The sequence below is a fragment of the Capra hircus genome, chromosome 7 (assembly GCF_001704415.2).
Source record: "Capra hircus breed San Clemente chromosome 7, ASM170441v1, whole genome shotgun sequence".
Classification (NCBI taxonomy): Eukaryota; Metazoa; Chordata; class Mammalia; order Artiodactyla; family Bovidae; genus Capra; species Capra hircus.
In genome coordinates, this window is record NC_030814.1 from 65,801,384 (window position 1) to 65,814,644 (window position 13,261).

Consider the following 13,261-nt stretch of genomic DNA (forward strand, 5'->3'; position numbering starts at 1 on the left):
ACCTAATCAAACTTACAAGCTTTTGCATGGCAAACCATAAAATAAATGAAAAGGCAATCTAACAAATGAGAGAAATATTTGCAAATAATGCAACTGACAAAGGCTTAATTTCCAAAATATTCATCTCATACAACTCAACAAAAAAAAAAAATTTTTTTAATGGGCCCCCCAAAAAAACAGACAGAAGACCTAAATAGACATTTCTCCAAAGGAAACATACAGATGGCCAATAGGCACATGAAAAAGATGCTCAAACTTGCTATCATTAGAGAAATGCTGGGGCTTCCCTTGTGGCCCAGTGGTTAAGAACCCACCTTACAATGCAGGGGACTTCGATCCCTGGTCCAGGAAGATCCCACATGTGGCAGAGCAACTAAGCTCATGTGCCACAACTATAGAGCCTGCTCTCTGGAGCCTTCGAGCCACTACAGAAGGCAAGTGCCTAGATCCTGTGCTCCACAACAAGAGAACCCACTGCAACAAGAAACCCACACACCACAACTAGAGCATAGCTCCCACTCAGTACAACTCAAGAAATTCCTTACATGGCATCAAATATCCAACACAGCCACGAAAAAAAAAGAAGTGCAAATCAAAACTACAGTGAGGTACCCTCTCACATTAAAAAAGAACCCTCCTGCACTGTTGTTGGGAATGTAAGTTGGTGCAACCACTGTGGAAAACAGTATGGAGGTTTCTTAAAAATATAAACTAAAATTACCCTGTGATCCAAAAATCCCACTCCTGGCCATATATCCAGAGAAAATTATAATTCAAAAAGATACATGCACCCATATGTTCATAGCAGCAATAACCTATGTTCACATTCTAAGTTCACAATAGCCAATATATGGAAACAAACTAAATGTTCATCAACAGATGGATGAAGAAGAGGTGATACATATATACGATGGAATACTACTCAGCCATAAAAAAGAACAAAATAGTGGCATCTGCAGCAACATGGGTTCACTAGAGATTATCATACTAAGTCTTTCAGAAAGAGAAAGACAAATGCCGTATGACATCACTTACATGTGTAACTTAAAATATGACATAAATGAACCTATCCATGAAACAAACAGAATCACAGATATAGAGAATATACCAGTGGCTGCCAAGGGAGAGGGATTTGCCGGGGGGATGGAGTGGGAGGCTGGTGTTAGCAGATATAAGCTTTTATATCTACAATGGATAAACAACTAGGTCCTACTAAATTCAATGTCCTATAATAAACCAAACTAGAAAAGAGTATTAAAAGAAATATATATATTATTTTTATTATATGTAATATATAATATATATAATTATATAATTTGATATATTAAATCTATAATTTATATAATATAAATATATAATATATAAATAACATTATATATATTATATTGTTATATATATATAACTGAACCCATTTTATCATATAGCAGTTAACACAGAACTGTAAATCAACTATATTTCAGTAAAAAATAAATAAAAATAAGGCATCAGCCCTTCCAAAAATTAGTTAACATTTAAATCTTTTAAAAAGATTTAAATCTTTTTAAATAGGTTTCTCTCTCAGAAATTTGGGGACCACTAAGCAGAACCGCCTGTTCATCCATGGGTAGCTCCGTCTACCCTTGTCTGTGCCCACTCCACATGCAGCCCTCATCATTCAGGCCTGTCAACATCCCTCAGAGGAAAAACATCCTCCCTGAACAATCCCCAGCAAAAACCATGGGTAGGGGGAGATACTTCAAGCTAAACCTGGCTGGGCTCTTAACCAGCGAGCTTGACAACAGAGTACAATGAGCTCCCTGGGTGTCCAGCTGCTGAGACACTGAAGTATCTCCCAGGAGACGACTTGTCATGGGAGAAAAACAATCAGGCATGACGAACTTAACCCAGAGACCAAGGCTGATGATGTGATCAACTCTGTCCCCAATGATTCAACCAGGGTGTAAGAGAGAAGAGGGCTATAAAGCAAAACCAGGACCTCCTCTCCTACGAACCCTGCAGTGCAGCAAGACGTCAGGGCCACAGGCATGAACCTGAAATACCCAAGAGACTCCAGGGAGAGATGACAATGCCTTCAGAACCAGGAGGATCTAACCAGGGTCAGCCCTGCCCAAGGGACTGACCAGAGCCCAGCAGCTGGAGTAAATGAGAACACAACCCAGACACCATCACAATCCCAGACTTAAACTGTTCACGGACATAAAGGTCGATCACAAAATACATGGGGAGATCATGCTGGGAAGCGATTCCCAATGGGCTAAGGGTCAAAAAAAAAGTGTGAAATGGGCCAGTCTGAAGAGTTTAAATCCCCCAGTTACTTTTCAAAATTTGTAAAAATCAAACTGGTCCTCAGAGACTCAGACCTTCTAAATCTAAGTCCATGGAGACAGATTTATGGATCATTATTAAACTGCTGAGAAAAGGTAAAAACCAGGAGACTATTAGACATAAATCAGACAAGTGAGTCTGTGGCCCCATTGGCAACAAGGAGATGTGGACGTGGGCCAGCAGCACCTAAGTCTCAGGGATGCTGGCTCAGAGCAGGGGAGGGAGAGGGAAGGCTCAAGCCTGAGTTTCACTCCCCTCACTCCAACCAGACCCAGCTCGAATTCTCTGCCCTTGGACTTCAGGCCCTGATGAAGGCACCCAGCCAGGCCCATAGAGAGGAAGGATCAAGCCCTAGAAACTGTTGTTCCCTGAGCAGGCAGGTGTCTTGGGAAAGAGGAGAACTTGATGTCAATGGAATTTTCCTGGGTTGGAGTTGGGACGGAGCCCCAAAGCTCAGGACTTTGTGAAGACAGACCTACACATTTCAAGCAGAACAGCTCTGCCCACTAAATAATACGTGGCCAGAGGGCTTCCTTGGTGGCTCAGCGGTAAAGAATCTGCCTGCCAATGCAAGAGACTCAGGTTTGATCTGTGGGTCGGGGAGATCCCCAGGAGAAAGAAATGGCAACTCACTCCAGTATTCTTGCCTGGGAAATCCCATGGACATGGGAGCCTGGTGGGCTACAGTTCATGGGGCCACAAAGAGTCAGACACCACTGAGTGACTAAACAAAGAGGCATGGCCAAGCAGGCCCTTCTTATTCACCCTATCACCCTCCTGCCCAGAAACACTCCCAGAGGAGGATCAGAGAGGGTGTTCAGCCCCCTAGCTATGCGGAAACTTCAGGGTTGCTGCCAGGAGGGAGACCCCAGTTCATCCCCCAGATGGTCCCTGAACTGTGGTATGACAGGCCCTGGTGTCTCTAGAGCTCTAGAAGTGTGGCGTGGGGAAGGGGAGAAGGCAGAACTCCTGTATCCTCTTCACACACTGAGACTCACAGAGGTTACATGACCTATCCAAGACGAGGTAGCCAGGCACCATTGCCTGTCTCTCCTCCTGCCTAGGTGGGCAGATGCCAACATCTCCTAATGTCCCCCCTACGTGGACTGGACCAGTCACACCCTGAGGCCATCTGGCCATGGGACCACATTCCAAAGTCCCCCCCTTCCTTGCCCAAGTGTCCCCTCCCCATTGCACTTCCAAGATCCAAGCACCAGGCTAGGCTAGAATGGACCCCTGGAAAAAAGCCAGCCCTTTTACAGACCTGCATGGGAATACTAGCACCAGAGTACCAGGACAAGGCCGATGGCACCAGCATCACTGAGGGTCTTTTGTTGGCACCGATAAGCTTTGTGATGAACAAAGGGAAAGGAAAGGACAAGCCTGCCACTCTTCCCATCCCATCCTCAATGCCGGTGACCAAGCCACTCTCCTGCTACAGCAGAGCTGATGCCAAGCTTGATTCAGCAAGGAAGGACACCCTTTTATTTTCCTCTATAAATTACTTTCCTGAGGAAAGGCATAAAATTGAACAGGAACTGTTGAGTTTAAATAGTTTAGGATGTTTTTACCTAGGAATGTCAGTGGGGAGTGAACAAAGTCCAGGCCCTGAAATGGGCCTCTGTCACTTGAGGCCTGACCTCTGCCATCCACTGAGATGACCTTGGTACTGCTGCTTTATTCACTGAGCTCCTGTGGACCACCCATGTCATCCTGGGTGTGTCATAGGCACTGGAGTACAGCAGGGATTAGGTGAGACTGTGGTTCCTGCCTTCCGGGAGCTTACCGTCTAGTGGCTATGATACTAGCAAGTAAGATGAGTAAAGACTGATAATAATCATGAGAGCTTACACTCCCTGAGCATTGATGCTACTGGCAGGCACTGTTCTCAGTATTTTAAGTGTATTAACTCATCTGATCCTATGAGGAAAGTTCTATTATCTCCATTTTACACAGGAGGCACAAAGGGATTAAATAACTCATCCAAGGTCACTCAGTCCATGGAGGGTCAGGAACAACACACACAGATGTGTCTGGTTCTAAGCCCTCTCTCTCTCAGCCCCCTCACTCTGCATCTCTTGTGATAAAACCACAGAGGAGACAAACAGGGTGATGGGAAAGAGCAACTGCGGGGAGTCAGTTTCACTCAGAGGAACCCAGGACGGCCAGAAACTTGAGGAAGCGAGCCAGGAAACATATGGGCCCCTGCAGAACAGGCTGCTGGCCACAGAAACTGCATCACAAACCCCAGATGCAAAACGAAGTGTAGCGGGATTTCTCTGGTGGTCCAGTGGCTGAGACTCTGTGCTCCCAATGCAGGGCACCGGGGTTCAATCCCTGGACAGGGAACTAGATCCCACATGCCACACTAGAGATTATGGGAGTTGAGAGGGTTGCTATTAGAGTGAACACCAAGTCCCAGCAAGACTGAGCAAACCAGTAAAGTCAGAGTGAACAAAGGAACCTCTGATGGGAGAGTTGGGGTGCAACTAAGACTTGGTGCAGCCAAACAAATAATTTTTTTCTTTAAATATTTTAAATTATGTTTTTTAAAAAGCCACGTGATGGGTGATGAGCACACACTGAGCCAGGGAGAGTGACAGCTCCCCTGGGGGATTCCCAGTCATCCCCACTCAGGGGAGGGGGCAGGGCAGGGCCCAGAGACTGAGTCCCATTTCCTCATCTGCCGGGGGACCCTGGCACCTTCTGGGGCCTTTGGGGAGATCACATAAGATAAACCCATATTATTGATGGAAAGCAGAGATCTTACACACTCCCCTGGGGAGCCAGACTTCCAGAGAGCAGCACGGAGCTGCCCCAGAGGGAGGCCTGGGAAGGGTAGGCTCAGAGCCCCAGCTGCCTGTGAGGGTGCCTTGGAATCCAGCTGGCAGACAATGTGGCCTGAGTTCTGTGCCAAGCTGGTCTCTCCTGCCACTCACTTCCCACTTAGGGCAAAAGCCATCTTTCTTTCCCCCCCTCAGATCTGTAAATACCTAAAAACTAATTACAACCACAGTCCTATGCCACAAGATCTAAGGTTTTCTGTGGTAGCTTAGAGTTAGGGTGATATAAATACAGATGTATGCTAATCATGGAGAAAGGGAGGGCCCTTCTCCAAGATTATTTTGGCCTCAGTCCATCCCCCTGTCTGTGCCACGTGCCGACAAGGTTCATCTCCTCAGTCATATACATTCACCTCCTCTCCATGGACCAGGGAGATTGAGGGGGAGGAGCAGGGTTCAGAAAAAAAACTATTCCCTTGATGTGAATAAACAAGTTCCTAACAATGAAACCGACATTCACTGAGCCAGACACTTAGTCTATTTCATCTACTCCTCACTACAAGCCTATGAGATAGGCAGTGTTCTTGTGCCCATTTTGTGGATGAGTAAGTGAAGCCTCAGAGAGGTTAGTCACGGTCCCAAGGTTACACAGGTGACAGGGACAGGATTTGAACTGGGCCCTGCCCCACACCAGAGTCTGTATGCTTAAGCCTCACCAAGAGAATTTTTTCACAATCAAGACCCAGGTGGGTTTGATCTCACACTGAATGCCAATCTGCCTCATGTAACCTGAGAAATAAGATGAGTTAACTTTTATTTAGGACTACAGGGATGATATGAAGGTGTTGCCTGGGATTCCCATGAATTTAAGGTTATACATATTAACAAATTACAGGTAGCCCCAACCAATCTACCTCAGTATGATCACAATGGGACAAAGATCTGTATTTTACTGGTATGACCATTCAGCAGCATATGTGTGTGTGTGTGCGCGCGTGTGTGCGTGTGTGTGTGTCTTCAATGGGGTTGGAGGATGAAATTGATCATATCTAAGCCTTGACATATCTAAGACTGTCAGAAGAAATATCAATAACCTCAGATGTGCAGATGACACCACCTTTATGGCAGAAAGTGAAGAGGAACTAAAAAGCCTCTTGATGAAAGTGAAAGAGGAGAGTGAGAAAGTTGGCTTAAAGCTCAACATCCAGAAAACGAAGATCAAGGCATCTGGCTCCATGGGAAATAGATGGGGAAACAGTAGAAACAGTGTCAGACTTTATTTTTTTGGGCTCCAAAATCACTGCAGATGGTGATTGCAGCCATGGAATTAAAAGATGCTTACTTCTTGGAAGGAAAGTTACGACCAACCTAGACAGCATATTAAAAAGCAGAGATATCACTTTGCCAGCAAAGGTCCAACTAGTCAAGGCTATGGTTTCTCCAGTGGTCATGTATGGATGCGAGAGTTGGACTGTGAAAAAAGCTGAGCACCAAAGAATTGATGCTTTTGAACTGTGGTGTTGGAGGAGACTCTTGAGAGTCCCTTGGACTGCAAGGAGGTCCACCCAGTCCATCCTAAAGGTGATCAGTTCTGGGTGTTCATTGGAAGGCCTGATGCTAAAGCTCCAATACTTTGGCCACCTCATGCAAAGAGTTGACTCATTGGAAAAGACCCTGATGCTGGGAAAGATTGAGGGCAGGAGGAGAAGGGGACAACAGAGGATGAGATGGCTGGACGGCATCACCGACTCGATGGACATGAGTTTGAGTAAACTCCGGGAGTTGTGATGGACAGGGAGGCCTGGCGTGCTGCGATTCATGGGGTCGCAAAGAGTCGGACATGACTGAGTGACTGAACTGAACTGAAGCCTTGACAACTTTCATAAGATTTAAATGATAGTAACCAGGTTATTAGCCTATTGAATTCTGAGATCTCTATGATGAGAAAGGCAGTGCTACCCAAATGCAAGACCCTTGACACCTTACCGCATCTCAGGGAGATATCTGTGCTATAATTCAAACTGAATGCTGTATTTTTGTTCCTGATAAATCCTTTAATGTAACACATTTGAACCACATGAAAAATCAGATTTCTGCTCTAAGTGACCTATTCCCTAGTCTTGAAAATCTTTAAAAAAAAATTGGTGTGGGAGGCTCATGGCTAAAATATTTACTTTTAATTCCACTAATGTTATTAACTATACCATTTGTATTTTGCTTGTTTCACAAAATTATTATTTTTGCATTTCCAAGTATATGACTGAGCCTTCAACAGAAATGATGAAGCAGTTGATCAAATGTATAGCTCGATGTATGATCAATGATCTCAATAGAGTAACTCTAGAAGGCAATGGCACCCCACTCTAGTACTCTTGCCTGGAAAATCCCACGGATGGAGGAGCCTGGTGGGCTGCAGTCCATGGGGTCGCTAGGAGTCGGACACGACTGAGCGACTTCACTTTCAGTTTTCACTTTCATGCATTGGAGAAGGAAATGGCAACGCACTCCAGTGTTCTTACCTGGAGAATCCCAGGGATGAGGGAGCCTCGTGGGCTTCCGTCTAAGGGGTCGCACAGAGTCAGACACGACTGAAGTGACTCAGCAGCAGTAGCAGGGGCCAGGCGTGGCAGTAAGCACTGACACACACTATCTTGTTTAGTCTCCACAGGTAGATTCTGTGCTTATCCCATTTCACAAATCAGGAAACTAATTGCAGTTTCCAGGGCTGAGTCACAGGGGAACCAGCCTTTGGGCTCAGTACTCTCTGACCAGTCACAGGGGTGCTCTGGAGCAAACTGGCATCAGGGATTTCTCATCACTCCCCACCAACCCATGAAGGAAGCCAGACTAAAGCTTGCCATTATGATGAGGGAATGCTGAGCTGTCTTGGGCCGTGCGCTCCCCAGAGGAACATCCCCAGCTCCAGTTCTTCCAGGCAGGTCCACACCAAATGAGTTGTGCCAAGGTCAATGGGCCAAAAGAGAGGCCCCACACTGGCCAATTCCTCTGTCCCATAGCACCTCAAACCCTGGAGTGCAGAACTGTTGGATCCCCATCATTGCATCCTGGGAATGCCCCACCATGTGGACACAAAGAAGAGGCACAGCCAGAGCCCACCCCCAGATAAAGGACATTGAGTACCACCCATCTCAGGGTCCCCACCCCTGACCACAGCTCCTACTGGGCCTTTCCCGGCACCTCTGGCCCTGCAGGAGTTGAGTCAGTGTGGGTGGACCAGTCAGTGGATGAAGGGTCTGGCCAAATGACAAGAAGAGCAATGTGACTGCTAGCATGGAGGCCCAGATGAACCAGGAAGGACGCTGCAATACAGGGGGAACACTGCCCACTCTCCCAGCCAGACAGCAGTGCACGGCCAGCACCTAGTCCGTCTCCTGTGCAGGCCCGCACCTACCACAAGGAGGCAGCCATATGGAACCCACCAAACCCAGCGCCCTCAACTGCTCCTGTGGACAACCATCCGCCCAACTCCCAGCTCTTTGATTCAGCCCCCTCCCTTCAGTTCCCAGTACTAATATTCCACTTTGTGGGGTCTCTCTGTGTGGCCAGAATGGTGAGCCTCACACACAGTCTTGTTACTCCTCATCACCTCCATTTCGCAGAGCCTTGCCAGGGTCACCCAGCTGGTTCATGGTAGAGTCAGGACTGAGGCAGGTGTGTCTAGTTCCAAGACCATCCCACATTTTCCCTCATCCTCCAGGCCCTATCAAAAATTTCTGCACCCAAATCCCCAGTGCATCAGATCCCCAAGTGAACCCCCACCACCCTCACCTCCCCTTCCACTGCCTCCTTCCCAGGCAGATGTAACTTGTCTCCCCACCTCCTGCCCCAGGCGCCCCGTGTTGGCAGCTCCTGGACTAGCGCACTGACAGGCAGATGCTTCAGACTCCCTGGCTGCAGTGTGGCAGTATCAGGCTCCCCAAATGTTGTTTACTAACAAGTCCCTGAGAATTTATGATAAAGTTGATGATGCCTAACAGATGGGTCCAGGACCAAAGAGAGCCAATTACCCAACACTCACTGCTATGATCTTAAAACAGATGTTTGAGTGTGTAAAATTACGGCTTGTGGTTGAGAACTGCAGATACATTCCAACCTTCCCTTTTATTGCCACTCATAAATGTTAAATGCAGCAAGATCTACATCTGAAATTTAGTTGTTGCCTTTAGGTCCCAGGTTTCTGAAGCCAAGGCTACTTTTGGGGCTGGGGTCCTGGCGATCACTCTGAAACCCCAGGAACAACATATGAAAACAAACTGACACAAAGTGCAGCAGAGGACAGGCCCCAGGGCCCACCTCTGACGCCCCCAGAGCACAGGTCATAGGGGTCAGCAGCCTCTGCCCTCTAGTGTTGATACTTGAGATGACCCAAACCTGGACGAGTAGACCACCCTTCCAGAACCCAAATCGGCCTGATTCTTGGCACATATATACAAGCCAACTAGGAAGGTGGATTCTTGCACATTTGGGTGTGACTTACATTTAGAGTTATTCCTGGTTCTCTGGAAGTTTCCTGGGCCACTCACAGCAGGGTCTCTAGGAAGCTAGCCCTGCTCACATGTGCCTCCTCATACAACTGCCCACAGAGCAAGTCGGGGATGTGGCGGTAGGATGGACACAGAAAAGAGAGTCTGGGAAAGTGGTGCCCCCAGGCCAGAATTCTCAATAGCAAAGTTTGACATTCTGCTCAAACCTGGAGACCCTTGCTGAGGGACCAGCCCCTGGACCTTCTCATAGGGCAATCCCAGAAACTCAGTCAACCCACCCTCGTCTCTGAGAAATTCACACATAAAGGGGCCACTTGTGGGTTTATTGTGTCCTTCACAAAAGGATAGTGTGAAGTCCTAAACCCAATACCTCAGATTGGCACCTTATTTGGAAATGTGTTGTTGTTCACCTACTAAATTATGTCCAACTCTTTGCGACCCCATGGACTGTAGCACACCAGACTCCTCTGTCCTCCACTATTCCAGAGTTTGCTCAAATTCATGTCCATTGAGTCGGTGGTGCTATCTAACCACCTCATCCTCTGCTGCCCCCTTCTCCTTTTGCCATCAATCTTTCCCAGTATTAGGATCTAACAGAGCCCTTACAAAGTGAAATGAGTTCATCAGAGTGAACCCTAATCCTATATGACTTGGCATCCTTATAAAAAGGGGAAATGTGGGCACAGAGGCAGACCTACATGGAGGGAAAACAATGTAGACACAGAAGAACACCATCCACAGGTAAGGAACACCTGAGGCCATCAGAAGCCAGGAGAGATCACAGGTAGATTCTCCACCACAGCCTTGGAAGGAACCACCCCTGTCCATGCCTTGATTTCAGACTTCTGGCCCTCAGAACTGTGAGAGAATGGTTCCTCAGTCATGTAAGTTCCCAGCATGGGGGACTTTGTGACAGCAGCCCCAGGAAATCAATACCCCATTGTCACTGGGACTATAGCTGGGCAGAGGCAGGGCCGCCCCCCAACATGAGCCTCCTCCAGTCCTGGTAAAAGGTCCTCCTGAGTTGTTCACATGGTCCCCTGTTTTTGGTGAAGTTGTTAACTGAGACATTCTAACACAAATATGGCTGAAAACAAAGGAAATTTAATCACCACCAGGAGGACCTATGAAATAAGGAGAGAAAGACTCAAGGGGCTTCCCTAGCGGTCGAGTGGTTAAGAATCTTCCTGCCAAAGCAGGGAACATGGTTCGATCCCTGGCCCGGGAAGATCCCACATGCTGTGGAGCAACTAAGCCCACGTGCCACAACTACTAGCCTATGCTCTAGAGTCCGGGGGCCGCAACGCTCAGCCCACGTGCCCTGGAGCCCTGTGATTTGCAACAAGAGAAGCCACTGCAATGAGAAGCCTGCACCCCACAACAAAGAATAGCCTTCTCTCACCGCAGCTAGAGGAAAGCCCCCCCAGCAACAAAGACCCAGAACAGCCAAAAATAAAATAAATTTTTTAAAAGAAAAGAAAGGCCCAAAACTGGCATGAAAATAGAAATAACTGTCCCCAAAGACGACTTACCCGTATTTTCCAACCAGGAACAACAACTGGGATGCCTGACACCCTTGCGCTGGACTGGTCTCTCCAAGACCCAGGGCAGGTGTTCCTCTTCCCTGCTCCCTTCAGAGAAAAGATGAGGTCACCCAGTTGTCAGTACTCAATTGCATAATTGCAATCATGCATGGGGGAGAAACCTCAGCCAAACCCCTTTTTATGCTCAGTGTTGGAAATTGGGGAGTTGAACTAGGAGAACGAGTAGCCAGCATGTCCTTGGCGCTTCCAGAGACCCCGGGGCCTGAACCCCTCTCCATGGCCATCTTTGGCAAGCCACCAGCATCCTTATCAAGGTGTCTCCTCCCACAGAATCCCCCAGGCCTCATCTTCTATCCTCAACTCCCTCTGCCAAAGGGCCAGGACTTGGAGGAGGTGGTCTGAAAAGAAGACACATCCCAAACAGGTTGTCCAGCTTGTGGCTCACAGGATCCCCACTCTGAACACGTACTGTGTTTTCTTAACATATGACACTGTGCATTTCCTAAAAGGCAGATTGATTCCTTCTGATTCTACTCATAGCACATGTGAGCCCCCACCTAACCACATAAACTGGCCAGATCTCCGGCCACCCACCTTCAGTGAAGCACCCAGCCCCAGGATTGCTATTTCCCAGAGATAATGGCCCTCTGCCCTGACCCCACAGCCCGCCCACTGGGCCTCACCCCAGACCCTCACCAGCCCCCTTGCTGCCAGTCCGTCCCCTCCTCCTTTCTCCCCACAAACTGCCAGACCTCTCTATAGTGCAAATCAGACAAACTGTGTCTTTGCTTAGAAACTTACCAGGGCTTCTCAACACCCTCAGGAGAGAATCAAGGCCATTTTTGTCTTTTAAGAAAGATACAAGGCCCCAAGCTCCAGGAAGTCCCTTCCCAAGTGCTTGGGACCTCCCCCAGGAAGCTGCGTGCATGGATGACTTACCCACCACATCCTATAACGGGTGCCAGGCATCAGCATAGCCCCCACATAGATGACACCCACTGAATCACCCACCCCTTTGTCCTGCCTGTTCAGGAGAGCCACACTCGGGCAAAGGTGCCTGGGTGCCGGCTGTCACCATGCACACACTGAGGTACACTTGAGCTGCCGGGGAACAGGGTGAGGGCGTGCCATTCCCTACTCCTCCATCACCAGGCCAGATTCCAGCTCGCTTTATAGACCCTCTCATGGAGCTCTGTGGCCTTTCCTAGAATCTGACCTTTCTCCCAGCACCCTTGTCTGGTGGTGTTTTACCATCCTCAATTTTGAAAGACCTTGAACTCCCATATAAAATAATGGCTGCAAAAAAGCATCCTGGGAGGGGCATTTTGTGACTCCACCCACTGATCCCCTGACCCCCTTATCTCTGGGCATTCCCTGCCCTTACTTTCCATCCAGAGCTGTGTGCCCATCCCTGCCCACCTTTGGTCACGCTCTTCCCTCTGCAGCTCCTGCACCAACCCTTCTCTCTTTACTTGCCTATGCGGCCACTGCCCGCTCACCCATCACATCTCGGTTCCAATCCTACCCTGCAGGTTGACTCTCAATTACCTGTTGATTTCTAGGCCCCAGCAAAGCACTGTAGGGAGACAGCTCTGGGTCCAGGTGATATTTGCATCCTCGGGACAGGGCAGAGCCCCATGGTTACTCAAGAAAATGTTTGCAGAAAGGACCAAGGAGCCAACAAATGAAGCCCAGGCTCCCATTAGTTGCATCCTCCAGGTTTTCTGGGGCAGTTGCCATGGCTGCCAGGGGCCATCCTCCCAGGCCACTGCCAGCAGCTCACTCTGGGAGGTGGGCGCCATGAACAGCAATGCCAGATTATCGGAAACCATTTATTTTGTAAACTCAAATTAACAGGAAGCCATTTCATTAACAGATAGTACTGCTTGATGAGTTCGTTCTGATTCAGGGCTTTTTTTTTTTTTTTTACTTTTATTTTTTATTTTACTTTCCAATACTGTATTGGTTTTGCCATACATCAACATGAATCTGCCACAGGTGTACAGGTGTTCCCAATCCTGAACCCCCCTCCCACCTCCCTCCCCATACCATCTCTCTGGGTCATCCCAGTGCACCAGCTTATTTTTAAACTGTCCTTAAACAC